This window comes from Callorhinchus milii, unplaced genomic scaffold (genome assembly GCF_018977255.1).
Source record: "Callorhinchus milii isolate IMCB2004 unplaced genomic scaffold, IMCB_Cmil_1.0 Scaffold2, whole genome shotgun sequence".
Classification (NCBI taxonomy): Eukaryota; Metazoa; Chordata; class Chondrichthyes; order Chimaeriformes; family Callorhinchidae; genus Callorhinchus; species Callorhinchus milii.
Window position 1 is genome coordinate 101,534,760 of NW_024704743.1, and position 16,608 is coordinate 101,551,367.

Below are 16,608 nucleotides of genomic sequence, written 5' to 3' on the forward strand. Positions count from 1 at the left end.
AAGCTTATTTGTCACACTCCGACTGAGTCTGCTCTGCATTTCTCCCCCGTCTAATCCCTCCTTTTTCTGAACTACTCCTTATTACATTGCGATTTGTCTCTCCCAGCCCTCTATGTAACTTGTTTCTCCTCCCTGATGCTACATCCTGATTCCCTTTCCCCCATGAAATTAGTTTAAACATTTCCGCACAGCTCTAGTTAACCTCCCTGTGAGGACATTGGTCCCAGCCCTGTTAGTTGTAACCCAGCCACCTTGTTCAGGTCCCACCTGCCCCACAAGTGGTCCCAATGTTCCAGGAACCTGAAGCCCTCCTTTTTGCAACATTTCTCTACCCATACATTCATGTATTTGATCCTTCTGTTTTGGAGGATCAAATACATGAATTGATCGTGTTTTGATACTCACTTGAGGCCCTACTCTTTATCTTTTTCCCTTGCTTCTGATACTCTCCCTGTAGGATCTCCGCCCTTTTTTTCCCTTATGTCATGGATCCCAACATACACCACGACTCCTGGATGTTCCCCTTCCCCCTGTAGAATGTTTTGCACCCGTTCCGTGATGTCTTCATCCCTGGCACAAGGGAGGCAAATACCATGCAAAAGTCACGTTTTTGGATGCAGAAACATCTGTCTGCTCCTTTCACTGTTGTGTCCCCAATGACAATTGCATTGACACTCTTCCTTGTGTCCCTCTGTGCATCCATTTGCTTTTGACTTCCCTTCCCAGAGGTATCATCACCCTCACCGGTATTCAGTACAGAGAACCTGTTTGTGAGTGCCGCACTCTCAGGGGATTTCTGCATTGCCCATCCCCTCTTCCTACTATGCCAGGTGGTCACCCACTCACTCTCCTTCTGAACCCTCTGTGGCTGTGGGGTGACCATCTCCTGAAAGATTCGATCCATGAACTCTTCAGTCTCCCGTATGCTATGTAGTGACATTAGACTCTCCTCGATCTCAGAAACAACAACAAAATTACATTTGTATAGCGCCTTTTATGTCAGGACTACGTCACAAGCCTTGAGTTCAAGCTCTAGCAGCCGGAGGCACTTCCTACACATACGTTTGTCCAGGGCACACAAAGCATCCTTGAGTTCCCACATAGCACACATTGTGCATGCAACCGGTTTCAGCTGCCCTGCCATATTCCCAGACATATTTTTTGTATCATTTTAATATAACTGTTATATATGTTATAATTATGCACCTCTTTCCCCTTCTGCACCAAATTCCCACTCTCACCAAATTCCAGTTCCCTCCTCACGCTGCTGGACTCTCTGCTCAAGTGAGGCTCTTGCAAGTCTTCCCCTTTACATAGGGCTCAAATCAGTTTTGACTGGTCAGCAAATTTATTAATCCCCAAACTGGGTCTATGATTAACTGCTAATTGACTTGTTTGCCTGCTTACATATAACATTGCTTCTCCCTCAAGAAAGATTTCCCACTCATCTGCTGTTCTCTCTTGCTCTCTGGTATCTCCCTTGCTGAAGAATTCCCACTCTCACCAAATTCCTTAACAGAATTCTTACTCTGTTCTACCTCACTCAGTTCCCTCCTCACGCTGCTGGGTTCTCTGCTCACTCCAATTCAATTCACTCCAAAAATTCAAATAAATCACCTATTCATCAAATTGCTATTTGTGGGATGTTGTTATACAAATTAGCTGCTACATTATGTTCTTCAAAACACACAATGCACTTTGCAGTATATCCTGTGAAGTGCTATGGGAAGCCCTCCTGATGTCACCTTTAAGCTGGACTATTCAAATGCCCTCCTTGCCGGTCTCCCGTCCACTACCATTCATAAAATCCAGGTCGTCCAAAACTCTGCTGCCCGCATTCTTATTAACTTCAAGATCCTCACCCTTGTCTTCAAATCCCACCACTCCTCTGCACCCCCCTACCTCTCTGACCTCCTCTCTCCTCACAACAGTGCCCATTGCCTTCATTCCACCGGGTCTGGCCTTCTCCTTGTCCCCTGAATCCTCCGCTCCACCATCGGCAGCCGTGCCTTCAGCCACTATACCCCGAGGTTCTGGAATTCCCTTCCTCACTCCCTTTGCCTCGCCCCTCTCTTCCTATTTTCAGGTCTCAGCTGAAGACCTTTCTTTTCGACTGCGCCTTTGGTCACCTTCTTCCCCCTCCCCTTGGCTCGGCCCCATGATCCGTTACTGTGAAGCGTTCTGAGATGCTGTCTGGCGTGCAGGGCGCTATATAAATCCAAGTTGTTGTTGTTGATGTGCAAGGCACTATACCAAATGTAAGGCTTATTATTATTATTATCATTATTATTATTATTATTAACATTCACTTAATTCCTAATTAATTCAATTGTGTAAAGCACCTCAAAATAGCTTTGGGACTCAGATACACATACATATTTATGCATATACATTGAGGCAACTGATGAATGCATGTATGTGGAACTCATATTTTGACACAAATTTGAATTTCTGCAATTTTCTTCCTTTCCTCACAGAGTTAGTTCCAAGGGTGCCAATAAGCTCAGGTCTCTTATCCAAATCCCAGTCTAATAGAAGCATAGAAACAGGAGCAGGATATTCAGCCCCTTGATCCTGTTCCTTCATTTTATAAGATAATGGCTGATCTGTACCTCAAGTCCAGTTACCCGCCCTTGCTCCTGATCCCTTAATACCCTGACCTAACAAATTCAGTGGTGGATGGGTGTCAAAGTAGAAACTGATTCAAAGCAAAACCCAATTCCCACAGTTACATTTTCTAGCAGTAACATGGTTATCAAACATCTTAATCCCAATTGACAATATTACAACTGTTGATGTGGTGACTCCAGTACCACAGACTACGTCGCATCTCCTGGCAAGTACATAATAATCACAATGGCAGTGAATGGGACAACATGGAATCTGTTGGCATAATTGTGGAGAATGAACACAAACTGTACCTGTGTATCATAAATTATTATTAAAATTGCTTTGCTTTATTTTTTCCTTGATCTCTTTTCTATGATTTTTCTACAACATTTTGTTTTTTCCGACTCATAATAAAATATAATCCTGAAACTTGATAAATATACCACCTTATCACATCATTGAAACATCTCAAAACACTTCATAATGTGAAGGTTAATGACTGGTTACTTGAATTGAGTACGAACCTGGCTGCCAATTTGTGCACAGTAATGTTCAACAAACAGCCATGAAATGAATGAACAATTTTACGTGATGGAGGCTTACTGGCTAGGATGTCGTAAAGAAACTCTTGTTTTTCACTTGTCTTTTCTCTTCACCCGCAAAATATACAGTCAATTCACTTGACAGTATATTTTGTGAAGCGTTTTGAGACGTCTCGAAGACGTGATAAGGCCCAACAACAACAACAGAATTTCATTTGTATGCCTTTCACGTCGGGAGGACGTCCCAAGGCGCTGGTCCTATATCAAATGCAAGCATTATTACTACTTTTCTCTCCCCCACCACTCACACCTTAAGAGTATTTTTGTACTCCTCTCCTACATCTACAAATCTCTTCATGCCTGGCACCTCCCTACCTTCTGACTTGCTTACAACCTACTCCACCACCCACCTCCTCTCGGCCGGCTCAGGTCTCCTGCTTGTCCCTTGTCCTCTCCGTTCCCCCATCGACAGCTATGCTTTCAGCCACTATGCACCGAAACTATGGGACTCTCTTCCTCAATCCCTCCGCCATGGCCCCCCCCCCTCCTTCCCCATTTTCAGAATCACACCCGAAGTCCTTCCACTTCGACCGTGCTTACCATCACTTACGCCCGGCTCGGAGCACTGTTAAGCTCTCGAGAGACACTGCCCCGGCCGCGTGAAGGGCTCTGCGTGAATGCGAGTTGTTGTTGTTGAATGACCAATTTCATGTGGTGGAGGTTTATTGGGTTGGACATATTAATAACAATTGTCGCATTTGATAGAGCGCTTTATTAAGTCGTTGAGACGTCTCACAGCACTTCACGGGATATGTACTGTCAAGTGAATCGACAGTGTACTTTGTGTGAATAAAACAGCGGGAAGAAACTCTGGTGCCTCACATGTCATTTGTGTGCACTTTCCTCTCTCCCCTCTCTCCCTCTCACAAACCACACAATGGTCCTCATTCTCCAGCCAATGCATTTCAGGCTCCACAATGGCGGTGCGGTTACCCAGGATGCCGGGCGCGGCTGAAAGCGCCCTATGCCGCTCACGGACCCAGACTGTCTCTCTCTCTCTCTCTCACTGCGCAGCCGCGGCTCCGTTACCCACAGCACCTCGCGACACAGAGCGCGCAAATAGAACTCGGAGAGAGGTGAGTGACGCCATCAGCGGAGACACAGACCGTGACCTCCCCCACAGTGACCCCCCCACAGTGACCCCCCCCCACAGTGACCCCCCCCACAGTGACCCCCCCCCCCCCCCACAGTGACCCCCCCCACAGTGACCCCCCCACAGTGACCCCCCACAGTGACCCCCCACAGTGACCCCCCACACAGTGACCCCCACACAGTGACCCCCCACACAGTGACCCCACACAGTGACCCCACACAGTGACCCCCCACAGTGACCCCCACACAGTGACCCCCCACACAGTGACCCCCCCACAGTGACCCCCCCCACAGTGACCCCCCACAGTGACCCCCCACAGTGACCCCCCACAGTGACCCCCCCACAGTGACCCCCCCACAGTGACCCCCCCACAGTGACCCCCCACAGTGACCCCCCCACAGTGACCCCCCCCACAGTGACCCCCCACAGTGACCCCACACAGTGACCCCCACACAGTGACCCCACACAGTGACCCCCACACAGTGACCCCCACACAGTGACCCCCACACAGTGACCCCCACACAGTGACCCCCACACAGTGACCCCACACAGTGACCCCCCACACAGTGACCCCCACACAGTGACCCCCCCCAGTGACCCCCCCACAGTGACCCCCCCACAGTGACCCCACACACGCCATGACCACACCCCCCACACAGTGACCCCACACAGTGACCCCCCCCCACAGTGACCCCCCCACAGTGACCCCCCCCACAGTGACCCCCCCACACAGTGACCCACACACAGTGACCCCCCACACAGTGACCCCCCCCCCCCCCCACAGTGACCCCCCCCCCCCCCACAGTGACCCCCCCACACAGTGACCACCCCACACAGTGACCCCCCACAGTGACCCCCACACAGTGACCCCCACACAGTGACCCCCCCACACAGTGACCCCCCACAGTGACCCCCACACAGTGACCCCACACAGTGACCCCCCCCCACAGTGACCCCCCCCACAGTGACCCCACACAGTGACCCCCCCCACAGTGACCCCCCCACAGTGACCCCACACAGTGACCCCCACACAGTGACCCCCTCCACACAGTGATCCCCACACAGTGACCTCCCACAGTGAACCCCACACAGTGACCCCCCCCACACAGTGACCCCCACACAGTGACCCCCACACAGTGAACCCCCACAGTGACCCCCCCCACAGTGACCCCCCCCACAGTGACCACCCCCACAGTGACACCCACCCGCAGTGACCCCCCCCACAGTGACCCCCACACAGTGACCCCACACAGTGACCCCACACAGTGACCCCACACAGTGACCCCACACAGTGACCCCACACAGTGACCACCCCCACAGTGACACCCACCCGCAGTGACCCCCCCCCCACAGTGACAGCCCCCCCACACACGCCATGACCACACACCCCTACACACACACCGTGGCCCTCCCACCCACACACAGTGACACCCCCCCACAGTCACACAGAGACAGAGAGAGAGGGAGAGACACACACACAAGCAGACAGAGACAGACACACACACAGACACAGAAAAACACACACACACAGACATACACGGACAGACAGACACACACAGACACACACACAGGCAGACACACACAGACATACACGGACAGACAGAGAGAGAGACACGCACACAAAAACAGACACACACAAACAGAGACACACACAGACAGACACACACACACACAGACAGACAGAGAGAGACACAGACAGAGAGAGATAGACACACACAAACACACAGACAGAGACATATAGACAGAGAGAGACAGACAGAGACACACAGATACACAGGGAGAGAGAGACACACACACACACAGAGACACAGACAGACACACACACAGACAGACACAAACACACAGACACGCACGGACACAGACGCACACACCGACACGCACACAACAACAACAACAAGATTCCATTTATTGAGCGCCTTTCACGTCGGGAGGACGTCCCAAGGCGCTGTACAGTTGGGTCAGGACCCGAGCAGAGGGGAAATGGTCAGGGGGAGGGGAGGGAAGGGAGGGAGCGAGGAGGGGGTAGAGAGTCGAGAGGGGAGCTGAAGGTACGGTCAAAGAGAAAGGTCTTGAGACCGGCCTTGAAGGAGGAAAGGGAGGAAGCAAGGCGAAGGCACTGGGGGATAGAGTTCCAGAGCCTCGGGGCTGAGAGGCTGAAGGCCCGGCCACCGATGGTAGGGCGGTTGGGGCGGGGGATGTGGAGCAGACCGGAGCCAGAGGAACGGAGGGTACGGGCAGGTAGGTAGGGGATAGTAGGTCAGAGAGGTAGGAGGGAGCAAGGCCGTGAATGGCCTTGTAGGTGAGGATGAGGATCTTGAATTCGATCCTCTGGGGGATGGGGAGCCAGTGGAGGTGAGCGAGGGTGGGAGTGATGTGGTCCCGAAGCCTGGTGCGGGACAGTACACGAGCTGCAGAGTTCTGAATGACCTGCAGCTTGTGGAGGGAGGTGGCGGGAAGGCCGGCGAGGAGAGAGTTCCCATAGTCCAGCCTTGAGGTGATAAAGGCGTGAACCAGGGTTTCAGCAGCGTGAGGGGTGAGGTAGTGCCGCAGTCTGGCGATGTTCCGGAGGTGATGGAAGGCGGTGCCAGTTGTCGAACAGAACGCCGAGGTTCCTGACTGGCTTTGAGAGGTGGAGAGTGCAGCCTTGGATGCTGATGCTGTCAGCGCCTGAGGTGTGGAGGCGCTGACGTGAGCCAATGAGGAGGGCCTCAGTCTTGCGCACGTTGAGCTGAAGAAAGTTGTCTCTCGTCCAGGACTCGATGTCGGACAGGCAGGCTGTCAGGACATCGGTGGTCGTGGAGTTGAGGGTAGAGGAGGAAAGGTAGAGTTGGGTGTCATCCGCATACATGTGGAAGTTAACCCCATGTCTGCGGATTATGTCACCAAGGGGGAGCATATAGAGGGTGAAGAGGAGGGGACCGAGGACAGAGCCCTGAGGGTCACCGCACGAGACAGTGCGGGGGCTGGAGGAAAAGCCATTCGTGGAAGCAAAGTGAAGATGGTGGGAGAGGTACGACCTAAACCACTCAAGGACAGGGCCTTGAAGGTTGAGGTGGGAGGACAAGCGGTGGAGGAGGATAGCGTGGTCGACTGTATCGAATGCCTCTGATAGGTCGAGGAGGACGAGGAGGCAGAGGGAGCCCTGGTCACAGATGGTCAGGATGTCATTGGTGACCTTGACCAGGGCGGTTTCTGTGCTATGGGCAGCACGGAAACCCGATTGAAGGGGTTCGAATAATGAATGGGTGGAGAGGAAAGAGCGCAGCTGGGAGGCGACAACTCGTTCCAGGACCTTGGACAGGAAGGGGAGGTTGGAGATGGGCCGGTAGCTTGATAGCTGAGACGCATCAAGGGAGGGTGTTTTTTTCAAGGTGGGAGTCCTGTAGCTCAGTGGTTAGAGCACTCGCTTTGCAAGCGAGACACCTGGGTTCAATTCCAGGCAGGGCTAAACCTTGGGCAAGTTTCCTTACTCCACACACCTAATAATAATCCCTCCAAAATAAAACAATAATAAATTGGTCATTTTCAATCCACGACTGTTTGTGGGACATTGCTGTGCGCAATTGGCTGCCGCATTCGCCCACAAATATACAGTCACTTCACTTTACAGTGTGTTCTGTGAAGCGCTTTGGGACGTCCTCCCGACGTGAAAAGCGCTATATCAAATGCAAGGATTATTATTATTATTATTATGGTGGCAGTTTTTAAGGGAATGGGAACAGAGCCAGAGGTGAGGGACAGGTTGATGATGTTTGTGATATGTGGGGCAAGGAGGTGGAGCTGGGAGATAAGGAGTGGAGTGGGGATGGGGTCAAGGGAGCAGGTGGTGGGTTTCAGTGATAGGATGAGTTTGGTGACAGAAGGTGGGGAAACGGGTACGAAAGTGTGTAGGGGAGGATGGGTAGGAGTCGGAGTGTGGGAGGGAGGGGGTGGGGGGTGAGTGGATGTTGGAGGGGAAGTGACCGCGGAGCGGATTCCCTTGATTTTGGATTCAAGGAAATCCAGCATCTCCTCACAGTGAAGGTTGGAGGAGATGACCAGCGCGGGGTGGCGGGGGGCACGGAGGAGTCGGGATGTGGTAGAAAACAGTAGCCTGGGGTTGTTCTTCGCCTCCAGGATTATCCTGGAGTAGAAGGACGACTTGGCCGAGGCTGGAGTGGAGCGGTAGATTTTGAGGAGGTCCAGCCAGATTTGTCGCTGGACCGTGAGGCCAGATTTGACGCAGGTACATTCAGCGGCCCGCACCTGGCTCTTCAGTGAGCGGAGGTGGGTGGTGAACCAGGGGAAGGAGCGAGAGTAGGAGACAGTACGGGAGGTGATGGGGGCAAGAGTGTCGAGTGTGGAGGAGAGGGTGTTGTGGAGGAAGGTGAGAGGAGAAGTGGGGTCAGTGAGGGATGAAGGCCAGAGGGAGAGGAGTTCAGAGGACTCCAAGGCAGCGGTTAGGGATTGTGGGGGTAACTTCTTCCAGGGGCGGTAGACGTGGTGGTGGGTCTGGTGGAGGTGGGGAGGGGGTTGGAGGTGGTGAAGGAGATGAAGTGGTGGTCAGAGATGGCCTTGTCGGTGATAGTGGCATCCGAGACACTGAGGCCCCGGGTGATCACCAAGTCGAGTGGGTGGCCGTGACTGTGAGTGGGGGAGTTGATGTGGAGGGAGAGGTTGAGCGAGGAGAGCAGGGAAGAGAAATCTGAGGAGATTGAGCAGGAGGGGGTGAAGTGCCGGTTAAAGTTGCCCAGGATGATGAGGCGATCAGAGCAGAGGCAGAGAGATGTAAAAAGTGTCGAAATATCGACCGTCCCCCCCCCACACACACACACAAACACACAGACACATAAGCAGAACACAGACGAGAGAGAGTAATACAGACAGGAAGAAAGGAATGGGATCCAATCTGGACAAGCAGCAGGAATCTGCCCTGCGTGAGGGGCGTTATATTGTTGAAGAAGCTTGTCAGACAGTGTTTTGAATGGCAAGCTCTTGCCAACCTACATCTAATACTCTCTGAAATTAGGTAAACAGGATGCGTACTATGCAAAGAAGAAATGGGGTGTGTCCCACCCACAAACCACAGTTTCTTCATTTTATATTATATCCTCATAACAACACGGAGAGAGAGAGAGACGCACATTTAAAGAGGGAGTTAAAGATCCTATTGTACTATTCGAAAAGAGCAGTGTGTGAAGCATTTTGAGATGTCTTCCGAAAGTGAAAGGTGCTATACCAAATGTAGGAATTATTATTATTGGAAGTACTGTGCCAAGCTGCCTACCGTGTTGCCAGCTAGGACCGCCCTACCTGTTATGGGTTTGGCTTGCAGGGTTAACAGGAGTTCAGTGGGAAGAATCCCTATTCCAGTGATTCGTCTTCTCTAAGTACTGTGGCTCAGGAACTGGACAACTAAGAGTGCCATATATGGTTGACTCGATTACGGCATTCTGTTGCTAAGAACGTCTCCTGGGAATCAGCTCAGCTCCTAGGAGATCCTGCTTATCAAACCTGTTCAGGTGGATGTTTATCAATCCCAGGCCGATATTCGCACGGAATAGGGAATTCTTCCAGGCATCTGGCCAACAATCTTCCAGATAATTGTGTGTGAAGTGGTGCTGATCTTATAAGTGCCATATCAAATGCAAGAATTATGTTATTGAAATTGTTATCTTAAAAATGCACCTAGAAACCAGAAGATGGCACTGTGCAACAGGACTAGTGTTCGAACAAGTTAGCTCACCCCTTTACTGTTCAAAACTGGCAAAAATGGGTGGGATTTTGCATCATGTCACCAAGTTCAGTAATAGTAGGATTAGAAATAATAATTAAAAAAGGGATTGTGGCTTTTTTTTTGTAAGGTGAAGTAGTGGTTAATTCATGGCTGTTGCCTTTGCCTACAAAATGCTGTCACTACACTTTAAAGTGAGTGCCTTGAGATGTCTGTCTGGTGTGAAAAACACAGTCATTGCACTTTACAGTGTATCCTGTGAAGTGTTTTGTGATGTCCTCCAAGCGTGAAAGTTGTTCACCAACCGTTAAGCTTTTTTTAAAAAAAAGATGACCGATTTTGACAAAATTGCCTCAAGAGTCTTTACCCAGAACTTGAGCATTTATGTAAAAAATGCAACATTGTAATTGAATTCACTAAAATATGAAATTCACCAGAAGGTGGTCTGGTTTGCGGTCAGGATTGTGTTTTCTCAGAAAAGCAGAAAATTGGAATTTTTTCGCAACTAACTTTGTATCTCAGTACCCCAGTCATTCAGAACTTAGTAACTTATCACATAAATTGTTGACATCTATTACAGTTTGATGTATCAACCTGGCTCAGTTGGTAGCATTCTCTCTTCGGAGTCAGATGTTGGTGAATTCAGGCACCATGTCAGGCCTTTGAACTCACATAATCTAGATGCCGCTCCAATGTAGTGCCGGAGTGGGCTGCGCTCTTGGAGGTGCTCTCCTTCGGATGAGATGTTAAACCGAAGTCCTGTCTGCCTGTGTAGATGGATGTTAAAGATCCTGTAGCACTATTCAAAAATAGAGAATTTCTCCCAGTGGCCTGGCTGATAACCCACCAAATAAAATTTGTCATTTACTTCAAGGCAGTTTGTCGAACATTGCTGTGTGTAAGTTGGCTGCCACGGTTCGCCAACAAGTTACACAGTCATTGAACTTTACAGGATATCCTGTGAAGCACTTTGAGATATCCTCCCAATGTGAAAGAGAACATAATCATCCATCATCCCCAACATTTCTCTAGATTGGTGGCACCGCCTTCCATCACCTCCGAAACATCGCCAGACTACGGCACGACCTCACCCCTCACGCTACTGCAACACTGGTACACACCTTTATCACCTCAAGGCTGGACTATGGGTACTCTCTCCTCGCCGGCCTTCCCGACACCTCCCTCCACAAGCTGCAGGTCATTCAGAGCTCGTGTACTGTCCCGCACCAGGCTTCGGGACCACATCACTCCCACCCTCGCTCGCCTCCACTGGCTCCCCATCCCCCAGAGGATCGAATTCAAGATCCTCATCCTCACCTACAAGGCCATTCACGGCCTTGCTCCCTCCTACCTCTCCGACCTACTATCCCCTACTTACCTGCCCGTACCCTCCGTTCCTCTGTCTCCGGTCTGCTCCACATCCCCCGCCCCAACCGCCCTACCATTGGTGGTCGGGCCTTCAGCCTCTCAGCCCCGAGGCTCTGGAACTCCATCCCCCAGTGCCTTCGCCGCCTCCTCCCTTTCCTCCTTCAAGGCCGGTCTCAAGACCTTTCTCTTTGACCGTGCCTTCAGCTCCCCTCTCGACTCTCTACCCCTTCCTCACTGTTCAATGTTTGTAGATTAAACATTTTGAACAACGCATTTTCTTTGTTTGCCGACAACTCTCAGAAAGAAAATTTTGGTGATGTCACCTACAAAGTATACAGTCAATTCACTTTACAGCATATTCTGTGAAGTGCTTTTGAGACGTCTTGAAGACATGATGAGTCGCTATATCAAATGCAAGGATTATTATTATGTTATAGTTGGTTGTGCTATTGTAGATTTGTCAATCTATTGACCGATGCTACGTATTTTTGTGTATGTGAGGGAAACATTGTTTCAGTGTATGTGTTCTTTTTAAGAAAAAGGAAAGGAATACCTACTGCATGTGATCTGGGAGTGCCCAGAAACTCAAATCTTCCGAGAGACTTGTTGGTGAGCTTATCCGTCTGTGGCTGGTGTTCAAAAGCTGTATCTTTATCTTGTGACAGTTTTATGTACAGCTATAACGTCAGTTTACCTTTACATAGTGCCTTTCACGTCAGGAAGATGTCTCAAAGTACTTCACAATTGGGACCCCGAACTGGGGGAGGAGCTAAGGAAACGGGCAGAGTTGAGAGGAAAGGTGTCCCAAACCATGCTCAGAAAGGAAGTTAACGGTGGCTTTTGAAGCTGGTGCGGAGGGGCAAGATGAAGGCACTTCAGGATAGAGTTCCAGAGAACGGGGGTAGAATGGCTGTAAGCTCACTCTCTTATCAGTGGGAATGCCATGTGTAGCTGGTATATTTCAAACTCGATGGACATAAAATCCCAAAGAAAGCTAGTCAGGAAAATGGCTTCAATAACCTGGGTCATCTCCTGATGGATGGCACGATTGTGGTAGTTCATTGTAAATGCTTCATTAAGCTTTCTGTTTGCACTGTCTTCATTTTCGATGTCTCAATCATATGGTTTGTCTCTCTTTTGAGAGAAGAATATAAATTGCGGAAGTCACTTCTAGCAAGGTTTGTGCCTCGATACCCCGATGTCAACATTTTTTTCTCCCCTCCACACTTCTAACATGTTTTATATTTTCTTTCCTCTGGCACACAGTTTGGAACAGTCGATCCTATGCATCCTGGTCAAGGGTGGGCTAGTAATTCAAGGAATCCCCAGTAGAAGCACAATGGAGGGTGCTTGTTAAGAGCTGCCACAACTCCATCCTCATCACAGCAGCTGGGAATATTGGAGTCTGCTTCAAATTGCCTGGAGAAAATAAGATCCACGTTTGAACCTTGCTGCCTGGAGTTGACATGAAATGACGAGGTGAAGGAAGTGGACAATATTTATTATGAGTTACATTTACATAGTGTCTTTGATGTTGGTAGGATGTCTGAAACCGCCTTACACTGCAGGCTGGGCACCCGATCTGGGGTGGGGGAAATAACACCACCACCACCAAAATGACATTAGTAAAACGCCTTTCACGTCAGGAGGACGTTCCAAGGCGCTAGACAGACAGAGTTACGGACCCGAGCTGGGGGTTGGGCTGGAGGAGGGTGGAGGGCAGGGGGGGAAGCAGGGAGATCGAAAGCACGGTCGAAGAGGAGGGTCTTGAGATGGGTCTTGAAAATGACATCGGAGGGGGCGAGGTGGAGGGATTGCGGGATGGTGTTTCAGCGGGTGGGGGCAGATTAGCGGAAGCCCGCCAGCCAATGGTGGGGCGAGCGAAGCAGGGGACATGAAGCAGGCCAGAACCCGCTGAGCTGAGGGAGCGAACAGGATGGTGGGTTGGGAGGTCACAGAGATAGGGGGGAGCAAGACCGTGGAGGGCTTTGAAGGTGAGGACCAGGATCTTGAACTGTATCCTTTGTGTGATGGGAAACCAATGGAGTTGGGTAAGGATGGGGGTGATAGGACCGTGGGCTGCAGAGTTCTGGATGATCTACAGCCTGTGGATGGAGGAGTTGGGGAGGCTGACAAGCAATGAGTTTGCTTAGTCGAGCCTCGATGTAATGAATGCGTGTATGAAGGTTTCAGCGGCCTGCGGTGTGAGACAGCGGTGGAGCTGGGCGATGTTGTGGAGATGGGGGAAGGCAGAGCGGGTCATGGTGCAGATGTGGGGTAGAAAAAATAGTTGAGGGTCAAACAAGACCCCAAGGTTCCGGACTGACTTAGCAAGATGGAGTGTGCAACCACGGATGGTGATGCTGTCAGCGCCTGAGGTGAGGAGCCAATCAGGAGAACCTCGGTCTTGTTGACATTCAACTGGAGAAGTTAGGTCTCATCCAGGACTTGATGTCCGACAGACATTCAGTCAGGACAGCAGTGGTCTTAGAGTCAAGGGTGGAGGCAGAGATGTAGAGTTGGGTGTCATCCGCATACATGTGGAAGTTGACCCCATGTCTGCAGATGATGTCACCAAGAGGGAGCATATAGACATTGAAGAGGAGGGGACCAAGGATAGAGCCCTGAGGAATGCCGCACGAGACAGTCTGGAGGCTCGAGGAGAAACCGTTTGTGGAGATGAAGTGCAAGTGATGACCTAAAGGGGTCAGAGAGGCAAGCTTTAAAACTGGTATTTTATGCTGAAAGAAATCTAACTTTAGGTGTCAGCCTAGCTCAGTTGGTAGCACTTTGATTATGTAATCAGAAGGTTGTGTGTTCACGCCCCAAATTGGGACTTTGAACTCGCAATCAAAAAGAGAGGTGGCACCATTTTAAGCTTGTGGTGCTGGGGAAGTGCTGAATTGTTGAAGATGCCCCCATTAAATGAGACTGTTTTACCTATTAGTGTGGATGTTAAAGGTTGCATGGCAGTATTCCAAATTACAAGGGAGTTGCTCCCTGTGTCTTGGCGAACTAGTCCCCAGATAATAATGCTCACTCACTTTGGCTGTTTGTGGGACATTGCTGTGCGCAAATTGTCTACTTTGCTTGCTTACAAAAATATGCAATCGCTGCACTTTACATTAGAATCTTGTTCAGTGCTTTGTACTTTCTATGTGCCAAGGTGCTATATGAAATTCAAGGAGTATTATTATTATCAGCATTACTTTTATTTTATGGTTCTGGAGTCCCAAGATCTGATGTGAAACAGGAGATGCTCTTTTTACAATGCTTCTGGAGACCATCTGTGGCCAATGACATCCTATATACACCTAAGCGTTACAAGATTCTACTACTACAGAAGGGTACTATATTAATGTAAATTGTTGTTAATGTACGCTTGTCAACAAATACACAGTCACTACACTTTATAGTAAATCCTGTAAAGCACTTTGGGATGATGTGATAAAGCACTATATCAAATAGAAGTATTAGTATTTAACATAATTCATAAAGATTGTAGTGACATCAGGGCAAATAATGCACACAAGAGCATAATGCATAAGCCATTAAATGCACAAGACAAGCCAACAATGTTATTTTTGTGATCACTGCAAAGCAAATAATGATTAGTAGAGGCTGGCAGATGGGACTGAAATGAGCTGAAATGTTTGCACAAGGTCTTTATGTAGTTGTGCTATTGATCTTTGACAAGCAGAGATCATTAAACATTCTAACGATGGTGTGTGCGAACATCTTCATGTTACTGCGACGTTTGCACGATAATGTCAAGATGCCGCAGTTTGCTCCCACCCATCACCTTTTCACTTATCGACCTGACCTATAGATCGGTGATCGCTGATCAGGAAAGTTAAATTCTCCATCCTGGTCTGACCACTCCAGCAATTGCTCTTTTGAAAACAAAGCTGGTGTAACCGCCAGCCTACAGCAGGTTTATGGTCATCCTCCAGTTTCAGCTAAACCTGTTTTTCAGATATTTTTGCATCTTGTGTTGTGATACAGCGGAGCCCAGGTATTTACAGTCAATAGGTTACAATGAGTGAAGTTCCACTGTCTCGTGTTTAGGATTTTCTGTTAACATGTAATTATTTCAAGCTAATAACACCCTGGATTTCTTATCATGCTTTTTGAACATCAGCACAACAGTACATGTCACATAGAATAATAATAATCTGTGCATTTGGTATAGCGCCTTATCACATCATCGAGATCTCTCAAAGCACTTCACAGGATATACTGTAAAGTGGATTGACTGTATATTTTGTGGATGAAACGCGGCAACTAGATGCTCACACAATGTCCTACAAACAGCCATGGAGTGAGTGACCAATTTTATTTGGGGGATTGTTGGCCAGGACATTGGGAAAAACTCCCTTCTCCTTTCGAATAGTGCCAAATAGGGTCTTGGTGTAATCTCTCATCCGAAGTACATAGAAGATAAACAGGTCATTCGCTCCCACAAGCCTGTGCCGGTGTTTATACTCCACACGAGCTTCCACCCCTCCTAATTCCCTTTTCTCCTTTCTCCCTCATGTATGCTTGTGAGGCATACATGAGGGAGAAGGGGATATAAGGGTATAGGAGGGGGATTAAGAAGGGTGGAGACTCGTGTGGAGTATAAGCACCAGCACAGACTAATTAGGCCAAATGGCCTCTCTTTGCTTTATTAATGCCATATTGAAATGACCGGATCCACCCACATTATTGCTGGAAAAGCTAAGATCAGTCCAGAATGAGCAGATATGTTGTTCGAATTCAAGATCCTCATCCTCGCCTGCTCCCTCCTACCTCTCTGACCTGCTATCCCCCTACTTACCTGCCCGTACCCTCCGTTCCTCTGGCTCCGGTCTGCTCCACATCCCCCGCCCCAACCGCCCTACCATCGGTGGCCGGGCCTTGGAACTCTATCCCCCAGTGCCTTTGCCGCTTCCTCCCTTTCCTCCTTCAAGGCCGGTCTCAAGACCTTTCTCTTTGACCGAGCCTTCAGCTCCCCACTCGACGCTCTAACCCCCTCCTCGCTCCCTCCTTTCCCCCCCTTCACCCTGACCATTTCCCCCCTACTCGGGTCCTGACCCAACTGTACAGCGCCTTGGGACGTCCTCCCGACGTGAAAGGCGCTCTATAAATGGAATCTTCTTGTTGTTGTTGCTCTCTTGGTCAGGCAGCATCTATGGAGAAAGGAAAGTGAGTGAATGTTTCGAGTCCACGACCCTTCGTCA

General features: G+C 49.6%; 1 protein-coding gene across 5 annotated transcripts in view; it reads left to right on the forward strand.

Moving 5' to 3' along the window:
• The first annotated feature begins 4,243 nt into the window (after positions 1 to 4,243).
• Positions 4,244 to 16,608, forward strand: part of rbbp8 (retinoblastoma binding protein 8) — a 53,594-nt gene continuing 41,229 nt past the window's right edge. For 4 of the 5 annotated variants that reach the window (XM_007901646.2, XM_007901647.2, XM_007901650.2 and 1 more), the window contains exons 1-2: positions 4,244 to 4,288; positions 12,653 to 12,865. The gene's annotated coding sequence lies outside the window, so the exon portion shown is untranslated. Of the gene's footprint in view, positions 4,289 to 12,106; positions 12,299 to 12,652; positions 12,866 to 16,608 lie in introns of those variants that run through there. The other variant, XM_042332199.1, reaches the window with a different exon arrangement.